Raw genomic sequence first — 13,942 nt, forward strand, 5'->3', positions numbered from 1 at the left:
CCAAATCTATCATAATGTGAAACAGCGTTAGCTTTGTAAAACATTGCATATAATTTAAACAAGCTGCCAAGTAAACATACTCTTCAATTTATTTTTGACATCTAATGCTCAATTGCAAACCTCTGTAACTGTGAAATGACCCCATTACATCTAATCTAATTAGAGCAACACTGTATCTGAAATATCAAATCAGCACTGTACCTCAAACCTGTTGAAATGTAGTTTGACTGTAGTGATTAATGTTGCTTAAAACACCTCTCTATAGCATTCTAATAACTCCTATTCTATGAATTAATTAAACCAGAAGAGCAAAATGCACCAGACCAGTGACCCAACTGAAATTTATCAAGACCTCATTTACTGAGGTAATCAAAATGACAATCTAGTGATGACAGTCAATTTGGGATGCATACTAATGTATGGTGATGAGCAGGAGCACCCAGTGGGATGCCCCTTCTCATCATTGTTTAGTTAAAGTAAAAAATGCTAGGGATAATAGAAGTCTGAAATAGAAGGTGCTGGAAATGCTCAGCACTTGGGCATCGTGGGGATGACTTATTGCCACTTCATCCTTTTAGCAGAATGGGAAGGTGTTGCATATCAACAGCATCCAGAAAGAAAATGAAACTAGAACAAAGGGAAATGGAAAACTGTATTGAGCACACAGTAAACGTTCAGCTGAGGTTTTGGTTGTTGGGATGGATTTTTTTTAAAACTACGAATCCATGTTTGTACTAATTTTTTTTAAATGATGTCTTGTAAAAGAAATTATGATTAATAGAAGAGAGATTTTTATCTTGTTATTGTCTATGTCTGACTCTTAGATACTGTAAAATTTTGGGAGCAGAATGGGTTCGTTTCACATTACAAGTTATATTGGTTTAATGATTCTAGCTGTTATATCTTGACAATAAATCAGGGACATGATTTGAGTATAATAAACAGTTGGTGAAGAACTAATAATGTGAACATCCTAACTTAAGTCTGCATATGTGAATAGATTATTTTTGCCTTTTTTTGCGTATGTAGTCATCCAAAGAGAGTGGATGTAAGAATGAAAGATTGGAGCACTCGTTTCCATAATCAAATATTCAGTGTCACCTCAGACATTTTCAGGTCAGGTAGAACACTGTCATATCCAGGATGATGATTCTTGTGCTCTGCTGTAACACTGTGTTTTGATCATAACTTCAGAAGTGTCTCCTGGTACATCAACATGACAGTTCTATTTTTTTTCTTCTTCTGAAGCTCTGAGGTTGCCATGTTAGCCATTTCATATTGCAGAATACCGACTGAGAATTGGGTTTAGGCTGCCCAAACTAATTTCATCTTGAATTCATCTGGCGTTGAAAGATGCATTTCATTTCATCGGCCTGGTTTGGATTTAAATCCAGTCCCAGAGACGAAGGGCTGTGTGCTTAATCTGGTTGCCAATGATTCTCCCATTGAGTTTGTTTTCAATTCATTACATGTAGTTCACACTTGAATGTGGGTACCAATAAATATTTGTCCCTGGTGGAATATTCTCAGCAGTTCTTCTGCTTTGCAGGGAAGGGTAAAAACCTGATACTATACAAAGGAACTCGCTCTTCAGTTTCAGTAACCATTCCAAGAACAGTCCAAATAGATCCTACATTTTCATTGTGATTGATAACATTCCCAGACACTTGAGTTGAACCTAAACGTGGAGTGGAGTTCAATGCATTCAATGTTTGAAAGTCTGAAAAGTTTAATTCATTTAACAGATGGCCTTTAACAAGCTTCTCACCTCTTCGTAAGAGCTATTTGAAACGATAAACGTCATTTGCTGCTTTATAACCCTGTTGCACTGGCATGGAAGGCAGTTCTATTCCAGATGTAGGGCATCAGTGCTCCATTGTTCTGGGGCTGCCTTTGTTCATGTGCTCCTCACCACAAAACTGTCTTGGCTTCTACCAGGCTTTGGGTTGTTGTAAAACCCTAATGCAGAGGAAGAACACTGCCTTCTTCTGCACATGTTGCATTGCACATAAATGAATGATTATGTTCACCCTTCCATAAACACCGATGAACCCTTGAAAAATGTATGCTCAGTTTAGTTTAGCTTTTAGTTTTCAATATGATCCATTGGAAATATTGTTGGAACTGTGAGTCACTGGTATGTCAGGGTTAAGCCTTTGCTGAAGTGTGAATTTGAAGGATGGGCTGAATCAAAACCTGAAGTAAGCGGTTGGGTTTTTTCAGTGATTGTCAGAAGCTTTCACGTGATCTATACAGATGAAAAAAGCAGCTGTTTTGTATGACAGAGTGGTTTTCCATCTCCTTGTAGTTGGACTTGTCTTCTTTCTTGAAGATTGTCACAATGAGGACCCCGATATAGCCACTTTCTAGATGTGGACAATCAGATTGTGAACTTCACTGCCAAATTTTAGGATTTGAGCAGGGATGTCTTCTGCTCTCAAAGCCTAGTCATTTTTGAGTTTGAAATATGGCCTTCTCAACTTTTTGTCAGCCAAGGCTAGCCCAAAGAGGTTCGACCATAAGATATAGGAGCATAATTAGGCCATTCAGCCCTTCAAGTCTGCTCTGCCATTCAATTATGGCTGATTTTTTTTTGACCCCACTCTCCCGTCTTCTCCCTGTAATCCTTAACCCCCTTACCAGTCAAGAACATGTCAATCTCTGCCTTAAATACACCCAGTGACTTGGCCTCCACAGCCCTCTGTCGCGATGAATTCCACAGATTCACCACCCTCTAGCTGAAGAAATTCCTCCTCATCTCAGTTTTAAGGGGATGTCCCTTTATTCTTGAGGCTGTGTCCTCAAATCCTAGGTTGCTAATTTGCTGTGGGATTGAATCTGAGGCACTTGTATCAAGGACAGAGTCCTGGTTGAGGTGTTCAAAGTATTCTTTCCAGCAGGTATTGACTGCCTCTCGATCCCTGATGAGTTCATCCTCGTTTGTGGCTCTCGGTGGGGTAGCCTCATGAATGTTTGGACAGTTGATGACTTTACAGTGCTGAAGAATCCCTGCATGTTATGACCATTGATGAGTTGTTCTCCATTCATATGTTCTTTTGATCATGAGTTTTCTGCTGAACCTCTGCCTTCAGGTGCCTACAGAACTGTTCCATTCCCCCTGAATAAAGATGGAGCTTCCAGTCCAGGAAAGCCTTGCAGTTGTTAGCTCCTCTATCTCCTGGGTATTTTCATTAATTCAGCCCTAGTTCTTCTTGTTAGAGAAATCAGGAGTTTCTTTACAGATGCTAATTATGATGGACTTCAGGGCAGCGCCTGAGCTGTGGATACTCTATGGCTCCTGTAGGTTGAGAATTGACAGGTTATCTGAGAGGCACTGTCTGAGGAAAAGCTGCCTTCATGGAGTTCCCAGGAACTTTGACATTGATTATCTTGTGGCAGTGCTTCTGTTAATGCTGATGTTTCAGAACCAGGATGATAGAGGTAATTGAGCAGATTAGGAGCTTCAGTCCACAAGTCACTAGTGCCTGTTAAATCATGGGTGATGTGGATATCTTTGTAGTCCTAGGGTGATGATATAATCTGAAGAATGCCAGTGCTTGAATCAAGGGTGTGGCCAGGATGTCCTGTTACTTGTTTCTGATAAAACAGTGTTTATAATGACAAGGAAGGGCTCCAAGTGTTTTGTCCAGAGAAGGACCCAATTGGAGTTAGCCTTCTGCGCTCCTTCCTTGCCGATCATATCTTGCCAGAGGGTTGTTTCCTTTGATGTTGAAGCTGCGCAGGAGGATCAATTTGTCTCCCTCTGGGATGTGAACCAGGACTACTTCTTTCCAAGGTTGATGTCCTTCTTGTCCTCCTCTGAAGCTTCCAGGGATTGGGGCATGTGCACTGATAACTGCAATGTGTTGATTCTGATTTAGAATGAGCCAAGCAATCCTAGGGGGTCCACTAATTCTGAAGGGAAAGTCATAGATACCAGACTAACTCAGTCTTGATGACAAGCTCACTCCATGAAGATTATGTTGGGCTGGCCACCTCGTCCACATTCCTGACCCCAGACTCCCGAAATGGACCTTCTATTACAAGGTCTGTCATGGGAAAGGTTTACCAGGCAGAGAGAGAGAGATTCACAGATGTCCTTAAAGTCGTCTTGAAGTGCAACATTCTCTCTGACTCCTGGGAACCTCTGCAGCATGACTGCTTCAAAGTAACTGCTCTGAGCTCGGGAAGATGTTGAAAACCTTGATGCTTTAGGAGCCTACAGCAGCCCTACGTAGGTAGTGTAAGGAGTGTGCTACCTCACAAACTACCCGCCCTGTCAGCCACTTCCTGCCCCACCTATGGAAGAGCTTGTGGGTTTGCATATTGGTCTTATTAGCCACCTCAGAACCTAAAAAAGCAGAGTGGAAGAAAATCATCCTCCATCCCACAGAACTGCAATAGAGAGAGAGAACTTTCCCCTGTTAATTTCTAATTTCCCACAATATTACTTGCACCATAAACTTTACATTTATTCTTTTATTATAATGGCCTAGAGCTCACTGATAAAAATTTATAGCAAGTCAAGTACATTCTATCTGTTTCAAAGGTTGTGTAGGACTCTGATAATACTAACTGTGTTTAGGCCCTTAGTGGTAAACTGAAAATCCGTCTTGAACTTCCCCCGATTAATTATTAAATTCATTGCAAGGTCTTGGAGAGCTAAAGTCTGTTTTTCTGCATGGCAGAGATGCTCAGACTTTCTATCAGAGAAAGAACATCAAAGTAAAGCCTGGATATTTAGTGGCTGAAGTTTGGTAGAAGATGATAAATAGACAACCCTGGCCTTGGGTTCACAAGTCACAGATTGTACAGCTGCAGATGACTTGCCAAATCCCAAGGCTTTTATAAACATATCCGTGTCCTGAATATTGTTTTCACTTCCATTACCATCAGTTGAGATTCCTGACTTCCGTTCAGCAGACCCCCAAGTTCATTCAACCCCTTTTGTGAAGCCCTGTTAAATTCTTGAATGTTTTGAGGAAAATTGAACTATCAAATGTTAAGACTTTTCAGCTTGTGCTTGTTTATTTTTAATTGGCCACTTGAAATATTTTTGACACTCATGCTATAATAATTTTCCACTTTATAGTATCTTATAGTATGGTATTGTATTCTGAAAACTTGAGTGCCCGGGAGTTGTGACAGACCATGCTTTTTTTCACTTCTCATCAAAAACCCAGTTCATTAAATTATGCATGATGTTGTGGGAAGATAGGGGGCAGAAAACCTGAAAGGAAGATGCAAAATAATTCTTAGCTAAAAGTAATGACTTTTTATTTAAAATACAGTTAAACAGTTTAACAGCACCTGCAAAGAACAAAAGCTGATTATTTGGTATAAGGAGGATTTGCTCATCATTTGAAGGGGAGTTCTCCCCAGTGTCCTGGCCAATATTTATCCCTCAACCAACATTACTAAAATAGATGATTTGATCATCCTCACATTTGTTTTCTGACACTCTGCTTCATGCAAGTTGGCTGCCACATCTCCCATGGTACAACAGTGACTATAAAGTAGGTTATTAACTGTTGGGATGCCTTAACTTCATGAAAGGCATTATATAAAAGCATTTTATCCCCCCTTGCGTAGTTATGAGGCTGCGTCATGTTGTCAAGGAACATCACCAGCAATGCACAAGTGTCTTGATCCTTAGTAGAGGACCAGGGAACACAAATGTAAAACTTTGGGCAAAAGATACAAGGGGAATTTAACTGCTCTCTGCATAAAAATGTTGCTCATCATTTGGAACTCGCTGCCTGTAAGGGTGGTGGTGACAGTCAGTTGGGGCATTCAGGTGGGAATTGGATAGGCAGTTGGGAGAGAATGATTTTTTAGAGCTGTGGATGAAATAGGACTGACTGGTTTGTTCTATTGGACACTCCTGGGCCATAATTCTACGATTTGTGCAAATTGGTACCATATTACCTGGGTGTCTTAATATTCATTGATGTGCGAGTGGCAAATTCTCAACTAAAACTCCAGTCATTTCCTCGAGAGGATTAAATGAATATTGTATCATTTAATTGCTTCAGACATTGTGGTTTCTGAAATGATTGCAGCAAATATGCAGTACGTTGCTGTGTTAGATCCTGCTGAGTGGGTGGTTTGTTTTCAAGGAAAAGTGTTTTAATTTGAAAATCAATCATCTATCATACAAGTGTCCCTGCATTAAACGCCATACGTGGATAATTTTTGGTACGGGTGGGTTTGTGGTTGCTTCTCGCATGAGGAAAGAGTTCAGCTCCCTGCTATTCAGCGTTGTGGTTTAAAGTTCTTCCATCCTTAAGTTTCTGATTAAAGGAACCCCTAGGTTCAAGTGAATTTAATTAAAAATAAAAACCTAAAACCTCTCAAGCCTTTAGTGGAAGGCTTTGGGGGAGAATCTGACTTTTCAGAGGAATTCGAGAATTTTTAACGATCAGCACTACATTTTAACTTCATTAGTTGTGTTTTCGTACCTGGAGAACATCTCTAAGCTTGTTGCTACCTTGCATTCACTTGTAGTGCATTAATATTTCTGAAGTTGCACAGCAAACTTCCAAAACTCATTTCATTACACAGTTCTTGATCCCTCCCCTCCCCTCCCCTCCCCTCATCTAGCTCCGATTTTCTCTTTTCGACTACAAATAAAGCATGATAACAAGTTATTCAGTTTACTACTTTGAGATCACGCTATGCTTAAACTAGTTGTGTTAGCCATGACAGTTGCTGCATGTCACATTAACTTCTGTGTATATCATTTCTTCTATTGGGTTCAGTTTGTAACTTTTAGTGAGTAATTAACACATTTACAATGATACAAACACTAATTGTTCAAAATGTATGGAAGGGCAGTCAATATTTCTCAAGCTAGAGGGTGTTCTAACCAAAGTCATGAATCCAAAAATATATGATATCTCTTCTCCTTGAAGATGCCTGATGAAGTATCAGTCCTCTTTTCTTCATGTGTAATTATTTGTGTATGAACGATTTTTAGGATATTGAGGTCTGAATTTTTCTGGTTGATACCAGCCGTTCTAAATAGAACCAATGGTATTTAGCCATTAAAGCAACAGGAAGTCCAGGACTGACGGTGTGTGCTGTCAAACAAGGAGCTCATTCTTGCTGAGATCTCACTGGGGAAATCACCTCTTAGTCTGGTGTCAGGTCTGACCTAGCACAGGATCCAAGACCTCATTAATTTTAGTAGAGATTGTAGGACTTCAGCTGAGGAGGCAAATTGGAAGGGAAGTGACTTTAATTAAAAATTAAATGTCAGTTGAACAAAGAGATGACAAGTTTAAAATTTAATTTCTCTAATTGGTGTTGACTCCTTTGGATTCTGTTGGAAAATGTCAGAAATGTTCATTCATTGCTTTTCTTCCACCTGCTCAATCCTATGTCATTTTATAAACTTGATTGTGGACTTAAATCACAATTTAGAATTCTGTTATTATCTTTCCTTTGCTTCACGTGGTCCCTCACATATACTCCATTTAAATGCAAGAGACTAGGCATCTGACCTGTCACATTCAGAATTCAGTGGTCTTGATATATGAAGACAGGATTTGGCCTTGCTTTTCCCCTGCTTTGCAATTCCACACTGGGATACAGCCAAGGTAATTCAGTTTCTAGATGCCAGACCAGATCCCACTACTGTGTGGCAGCACATTTCAGTGCAACACTGCATGCAGCCAAATACATCAAGAGGTAATTCTGGCCCTCAAAAATTTGTGGCTTTGCTTTAGTGGAAGATTAAAAAGCTGAAAACCTGGAAAGGTAATCCAAACCCACCCCCCTCAACCCAGGACAGGCAACCAGTTTGCTCTTAAGAGGCTGATCATCTACTTGAATATTTTATGGGGACTACTTAACTTCATTTTCAGTGTTTTACTTAACCATGTTCAGCCTGATTTTATTGGGGTTAAGGAAACAAAGGTTTAAGGGAGACAAAAGAAAGATTTGCCTTTACGAAGTACTGTTTCTGAAGTGCTTCACAAAATCCCACCCTGCAGTGAGGTACTTTTGATTTATAAATGCTGTTGTTATATGGGCAAGGAGGCTGCTGATTTTGCATGCAAGTTCCAACAAACATAGTCTAAATGCACATTTTTTTCATACGTCTTGTCCCTTGTACCCTCACTAAATCACACTGCAGGTGTCTTCTTTGTTGAAATTTATAGAAATCTCAAGTTGAAAAGGTAGCAGCTAGTAAAGTCACCTTTAAAACACTAACAGCCCCTTGTTATTTATTAATAGCTTTCATCAATGTGAGAACTGTTCCTGTGTGCCCAAGCTTGTCTTCCTTCATCTCAGCAGGAAATTCCCATTGACATTTTTAAGCTGAGTTTGAGCAAGACTGCAATTTGGGTCAGAGCCCAGTGGAACTGTCAGCTGCTCAGTGTAGATGGGAAAGAGGCCAGAACACAGCCAGTTTCAGCCAGCTTCTATAGGTGAAACCCTGCTGCCTGCCTTCCTAGCTGTTCCCAACTTGTTTCTTTATATTTACTGTAAACACATTGAACCTGAAATGTGTTATTGGCACTATGGCTTTTAATGCAATCGTACTTCAGCAGGTTTTAGTCTGTTGGGATGGGTTTTCTTCATTGTGAGTCCTTTTACTGCTCCTTCAAAAACAGGGAGATATTCCAAGTAAAATTTAAATTTGGAGGCAAGCCTCTTGCAAACAGAGCACACACTAGTTTTAATTCCCGAGCAAATAAAACCAGTCAACAAAGACTGGCAGATGATAAGGAAAAGGAACTAGTGGAAGAATTGAAATCTGTGTTAGCTGGCTGCCAGTTAGTGCTGCTGCTGTACAGCTCCAGTTACCTGGGTTCAACAGTGATCTCCGGTGCTGTCTGTGCAGAGTTCGCATGTTTTCCCTCTGACTGCATGAGGTCCCCCCCCCCCCCGGGTGCTCTGGTTTCTTCCCAAATTCCAAAGAGGTGCTGGCAGCAAAATTGATACGATGTGTGGTGGGAGTGAATTGTTTAGAAAGAATACAGAAACTCAAATTCTAGGGAGAATAGGATTAAGGGAAAAATTGAGTAGTAAAGCATGGATTCTATGAACAGAGAATTAAAGTAATAGGACAAATTTAGTGGAATAAAATAGTTTTGACAAGCAAGTCTGGATTTGAAACTTGATAATACAGGGTAACATTTGGAGACGTGGGGCAAGTCCTCTAAAAACTAAAACATAAATGGATCTCTCTACTATCTACCTCCACTGCTGCCATTCCTCTGTGTTTCAAAAGTGCTTGACAAAGATTTTTTTTTATGGATGAGCTCATGCTTCCTCCAGTTAAATGTCGGGAAAACTAAATGCATCATCTTTGACCTCTGCTGCAAGTTGCATATCTTCGCTACTGATTCCATCTCTTGTGTGGTCATTTATCTCCAGTTGAATCAAACATTCTACATCAAAGAGAATATAGTAAGTGAAAATCAAAATATTGTAGATGCTCTAAACACTCAGCAAGTCAGGTAGCATCTCTAGAAAGAGAAACGGAGCTAATGATTCAGGTTGAAGGCCTTTTGTCAGCACTTTCTAAGGAGTGGCTGAGAGTAAGCAACAGCAAGCCAGAACTGCCTTTGGTTTTGTCTGCCTCCACCTATCATCCACCTGCCTTTGTCTCCTGACTCTGCCTCTCCCCCTCCCCTACCTTGCTCCATCTACCCATCATCCTTCCCACTTCCTCAATCCACCAATCACCTACTGGCCCCTGTCTCACCACTCCCCCTCTCCTCTTTATATTGTCTATCTTCCCTCTCCACACTCAGTCCTGACGCAGGATTTCGACCTGAAATGTTGACTATTCCTTTCCCCCCACAAATACTGCTGAGTCCGTTGAGTTCTTCGAACAGGTAGTTTGTTGCTCCAGATCTCAGCATCTGCAGTCTCCCGTGTCTTCATCTGAGACTGTATTTAAGGTAGCAGGAGGTCACCGATCTCAGTGAAGACGATATACAGTTTGAGGGTTAGCACTTCAAACTGCAAGTTGTCAGGGGAAAATAGTTTAGTAAAACCTGGTTGTTCTATGACTAAATGATGGTTTTCAGACTCTGGAGCCACCTTCATCACTGAAATCTCTGACCTCCCACGACCTCAAATGCAGCTTTGCAAGTGCATTGTCTGCTTTGCCCTTGGAGATCAGAGTCACCATTACACGTCTGATTCCTGCTCTCAGAATCATTCCAGGCTGCCACTGCCGATCTCTATCACTTCAGCATGACTGCATTAGAGAGGTCACTCAGACTCCATACTTCAGGAGAGAAGGCTTTATCTACCCACAGCCTTCAGCCCACAGAATACCCGGAGAGGGCAGGATGATGTGCTTTGCAGGCTTACAGAGATCACCCTGGCACTTCCTACCAGAAATGACAGGATGTCACCCTAGAGGATCATCTTGATCCCCTCGCACAAAGAACATGCCTGCTGTGGGCACTATACTGCAGCAGTCTGTCCTTGCTCCTTTAACTGCTAATGAGGGCTCTCCTATTCTCCCTTCTGTATCTTTGCCGCTGAATGAATAAACGTTGCAGCACTATATGGAGCCAGAAGAGTGCTGCTTGCATTGTGGTATGTCCACTTACATACTGCCTATGGAGATTATATCTAAAGTGCTGCATGGTGAGAAGTGCATGTATCTGTAACACATCAGTTGGTATCTATGTGCTGGAATCAACAATGTCAGTTTCAGTGCAGCACTACAGAAGGAAACCCAGCACCGCTGCTTCATGAACCTCACACTTCTCACTCTTTGTGACTTTTACTCCCAGCATTAGATCGACCCACAGCACTGTTCTGATGCTTAAAACAAAATAACAATATGGAGTGATGACTAGACTCAAGACTCTCCAAAATGTAACAACAGCTGTACCTTCAGACTCTGACAGCAAAATGCGGCTCAGTCGCACCTATCACTGGGGCAAGTACTGGTGATGAATCTGTTCCAAGATGGTGATCAATACACATGGACATCTGTGCCACGAGTTAAGCCTTGCCATAACATTGACGGGTGGTTTTGGGTGTGTAGCTAAACTTAATGCTGGGTTGCAGAGTTGGCAGATTAAAATGTAAATTAGGATGTGTTGCTAATTGGATGCCACCAAGACTATTTTAGAGCTTCAAATCCTCCAGCTTGTGTCCTCACTTAACCTTGCACAGTGGCAGGAAAGATTTGCACTAATGTTATTCAAAAGAATCTTTGGACCATTTGCTGATAAATTTCTGCTGGTGTTTGGTGCTTTTGGAAATTCTTTTGAAGTTGTACAAAATCTCTACGGGTTGTCCTGGTCTTTAGTTCAAGGATTCTGTAAGCGATTGAGAGAGTAGGACAGTGCTAAAAGTGGGTCACGTTGCGAGGAGTTGGGAGGAAGGCTTCTCGAAGGAAGCTGTACCCACTCAGGAATTCGTTCTTTGCTGAGGTTCAGTATCCCAATGTGTGCACTCAGTCAGGACATCCGTGCTGAAATAAAAACACAGAATGCTGGGGATACTCAACAGGTCAGGCAGAGAAGGGAAAGGGAGGGAGAGAGAAAGGGCTAACATTTCCAATGGTCATTTACCTAGAACATTGACTCTGTTTCTGTCTCCACAAATGTTGCCTGATGTGCTTAGTATCGGCAGCATTTTTTGATCTTTTTCAAATTTCCTGCAATTCTTTTATTATTTACCCTTGCAAAGACCTGCCATCAATTCCGGTCACAACTCCAGTCTCAGCAAAGTGCCAGAACCATGAGCCACTGGCTGACCAGGTTAGTGTGGCTGTAAGCTTTCCATTGGCCGGTGTGGAAATCGGCAACATCTCTCAGTTGTCCACTCCTGTAATGGAGATGTTACTGATACCTTCTGCTCTGTGTACACTTCATTCTTGGCTTGCTGTTGGAGGATTGCTGGCTTCCCCAGAGTATTCCCCTGTGTGGCTTTGTGAATATAGAAAGTCAACTCTGAGATTCACAAGGGTTCTGGTCTCCCACTGTCCAGTTAGAATGTAACCAGATACCATGGGTCCAACGTCCAGAATTTTGGCAGCCATCAATGGAACCACGACAACAAATCAAAGCCAGCTACAAGTCACATAGGCTATTCACTGACAGTACGCCTCTTTTGAGTCTGTGGCAATATTATGTTGCCCCACAAAATGTGCTAGAGCAGACAATTGGGTTATTGAAACAACAATTTTTGTAGCCTAGATTGCAGTGAAAGAGCTCTGCTGTACTTGGCAGAGCAGGTCTCATGATTTCTAGTGATGTTATTTGTTGTAAATGTGAGGACTCTTCAATTGCCAGCTAATAGAGCTAACAATTGAGGAAGAGGATGGGGAAGGGAGGAAGAAAGCTATAAGCCCCGAATATCCAATCTGAGTTTGATACCAGTTAACACAACCCCTATTCATCAGTATTCCCACATCTCAGCTTCCTTCAGTCACTGATCATCACAGCAGAAATAAACGCCAACACCAATTAAAGAGTCAAAACCAAGTTTATATATCAAAGTGTGCCCAATGTTTAATAAATGTTGTCTAAACACCCTAGTGTGTTTTCTTGGTTCCAGTCCTGTCTTGGTCTTTCCTTTAACAAGAGGTCTCACATAGTGTCATTCCAGTAACCAAAGCCGTGCTGTTGTAAGGTGCTGTGCACCACCCTATCCTCTGGGGAGCTGATACCTGCTCTGTCCTTTCTCCCTGGTAGCAGATGGCTCCTGATTCTTCAATCACCACATACAGGTCCTGTCTGTTAGCTAAACTCTAAATTATGTGCAATGTCAGAGCTGGTGGCAGGGGGTATTTTAATTCAAGTTACTGAATGCCTTCATCTTCACACTTATCCTGCTCCTTTATGGTTGCTTGGCAAGCTTCTATTTCTTTGATATTTGGAGGGAGTGAAGGCACAGCAAGCTGGAAAGGGTGTACACAAGGTTCACAAGGATGTTACCAGGACTGGAGGGCTTGAGTTATAAGGAGAGGCTTGATTGACTGGGGCTTTTTTCCCTGGAGCATAGGAGGCTGAGGGGTGACCTTGTAGAGGTATATAAAATCGTGGAGGATGTAAATTAGGTGAATGGTCACAGTCTTTTTGCCAGGATTGGGGAGTCTAAACTAGATGGCAGAGATTTAAGGTGAGAGGGGAAGGATTTAAAGCAGACCTGAGGCGCAACTTTTCCCACGCAGAGGGTGGTGGGTATTTGGAACGAGCTGCCAGAAGGAGTGGTAAATGTGGGTACAATTAGAACATTTAGAAGACATTTGGATAGGTACATGGATAGGAAAGGTTTAGAGGATACACGCAGTCAAATGGGACTAGCTCGGGTAGGGCTTGTTTTCGTGCCATTTGACTCAATGGTGCCATGACAAGGGTGGGATTTGGGAGGGGGTAACAGATGCTTGCTAGCATCACCTTGTAAATCAGAAGGGATTTTGGAAAGAGGGGCATGTGCAATGTCAGATTAGGTAGAAGATGCAAGAATTTTTCAAGGTTTCAGCCCTGCTGTCGGCAATGGGCCTGGTAACAGTAGTTCAAGTTATAGCAGGTGGTGTTTGCTCTGTAGGAGGAAAGTGATGAATCTACACCTATTCTCCCCAGTTAGCTGATGTTTGTGATTTTACACTATTTCCTGTGAGAGAAGGGATTGTGTTGTGAGTGCCATGCATCTTTAGAGTCATAGAGTAATGCAGCACGGAAACAGGCCCTTCAGCCCAACTGGTCCACGCTGACCACAGCATCCTACCTGCTTGTCCCAGTAGCCCTGAATGGTGAAAACTTGAGGAAGGTGAGTGATGGGGTGGAGATGCATTGAACAGTTTGTAAGGCTAATGGAGTGGATGGTTGGACACGGTGTTTGGAGATGCTTCACTGACCTTGACCAGGGAAATGCAGTCATTGAATATCTGTCAATTCATTCAGATTACTGCTCTTCTCCCACCACTGAATGCCATTGTCTATGCTATTTGTGT

General features: G+C 41.8%; 1 protein-coding gene across 1 annotated transcript in view; it reads left to right on the forward strand.

Moving 5' to 3' along the window:
- LOC127578618 (proline-rich protein 5-like) overlaps nt 1–13,942 on the forward strand; it is a 61,807-nt gene that overhangs the window by 24,104 nt on the left and 23,761 nt on the right.

The sequence above is a fragment of the Pristis pectinata genome, chromosome 15, assembly GCF_009764475.1.
Source record: "Pristis pectinata isolate sPriPec2 chromosome 15, sPriPec2.1.pri, whole genome shotgun sequence".
NCBI classification, from domain to species: domain Eukaryota; kingdom Metazoa; phylum Chordata; class Chondrichthyes; order Rhinopristiformes; family Pristidae; genus Pristis; species Pristis pectinata.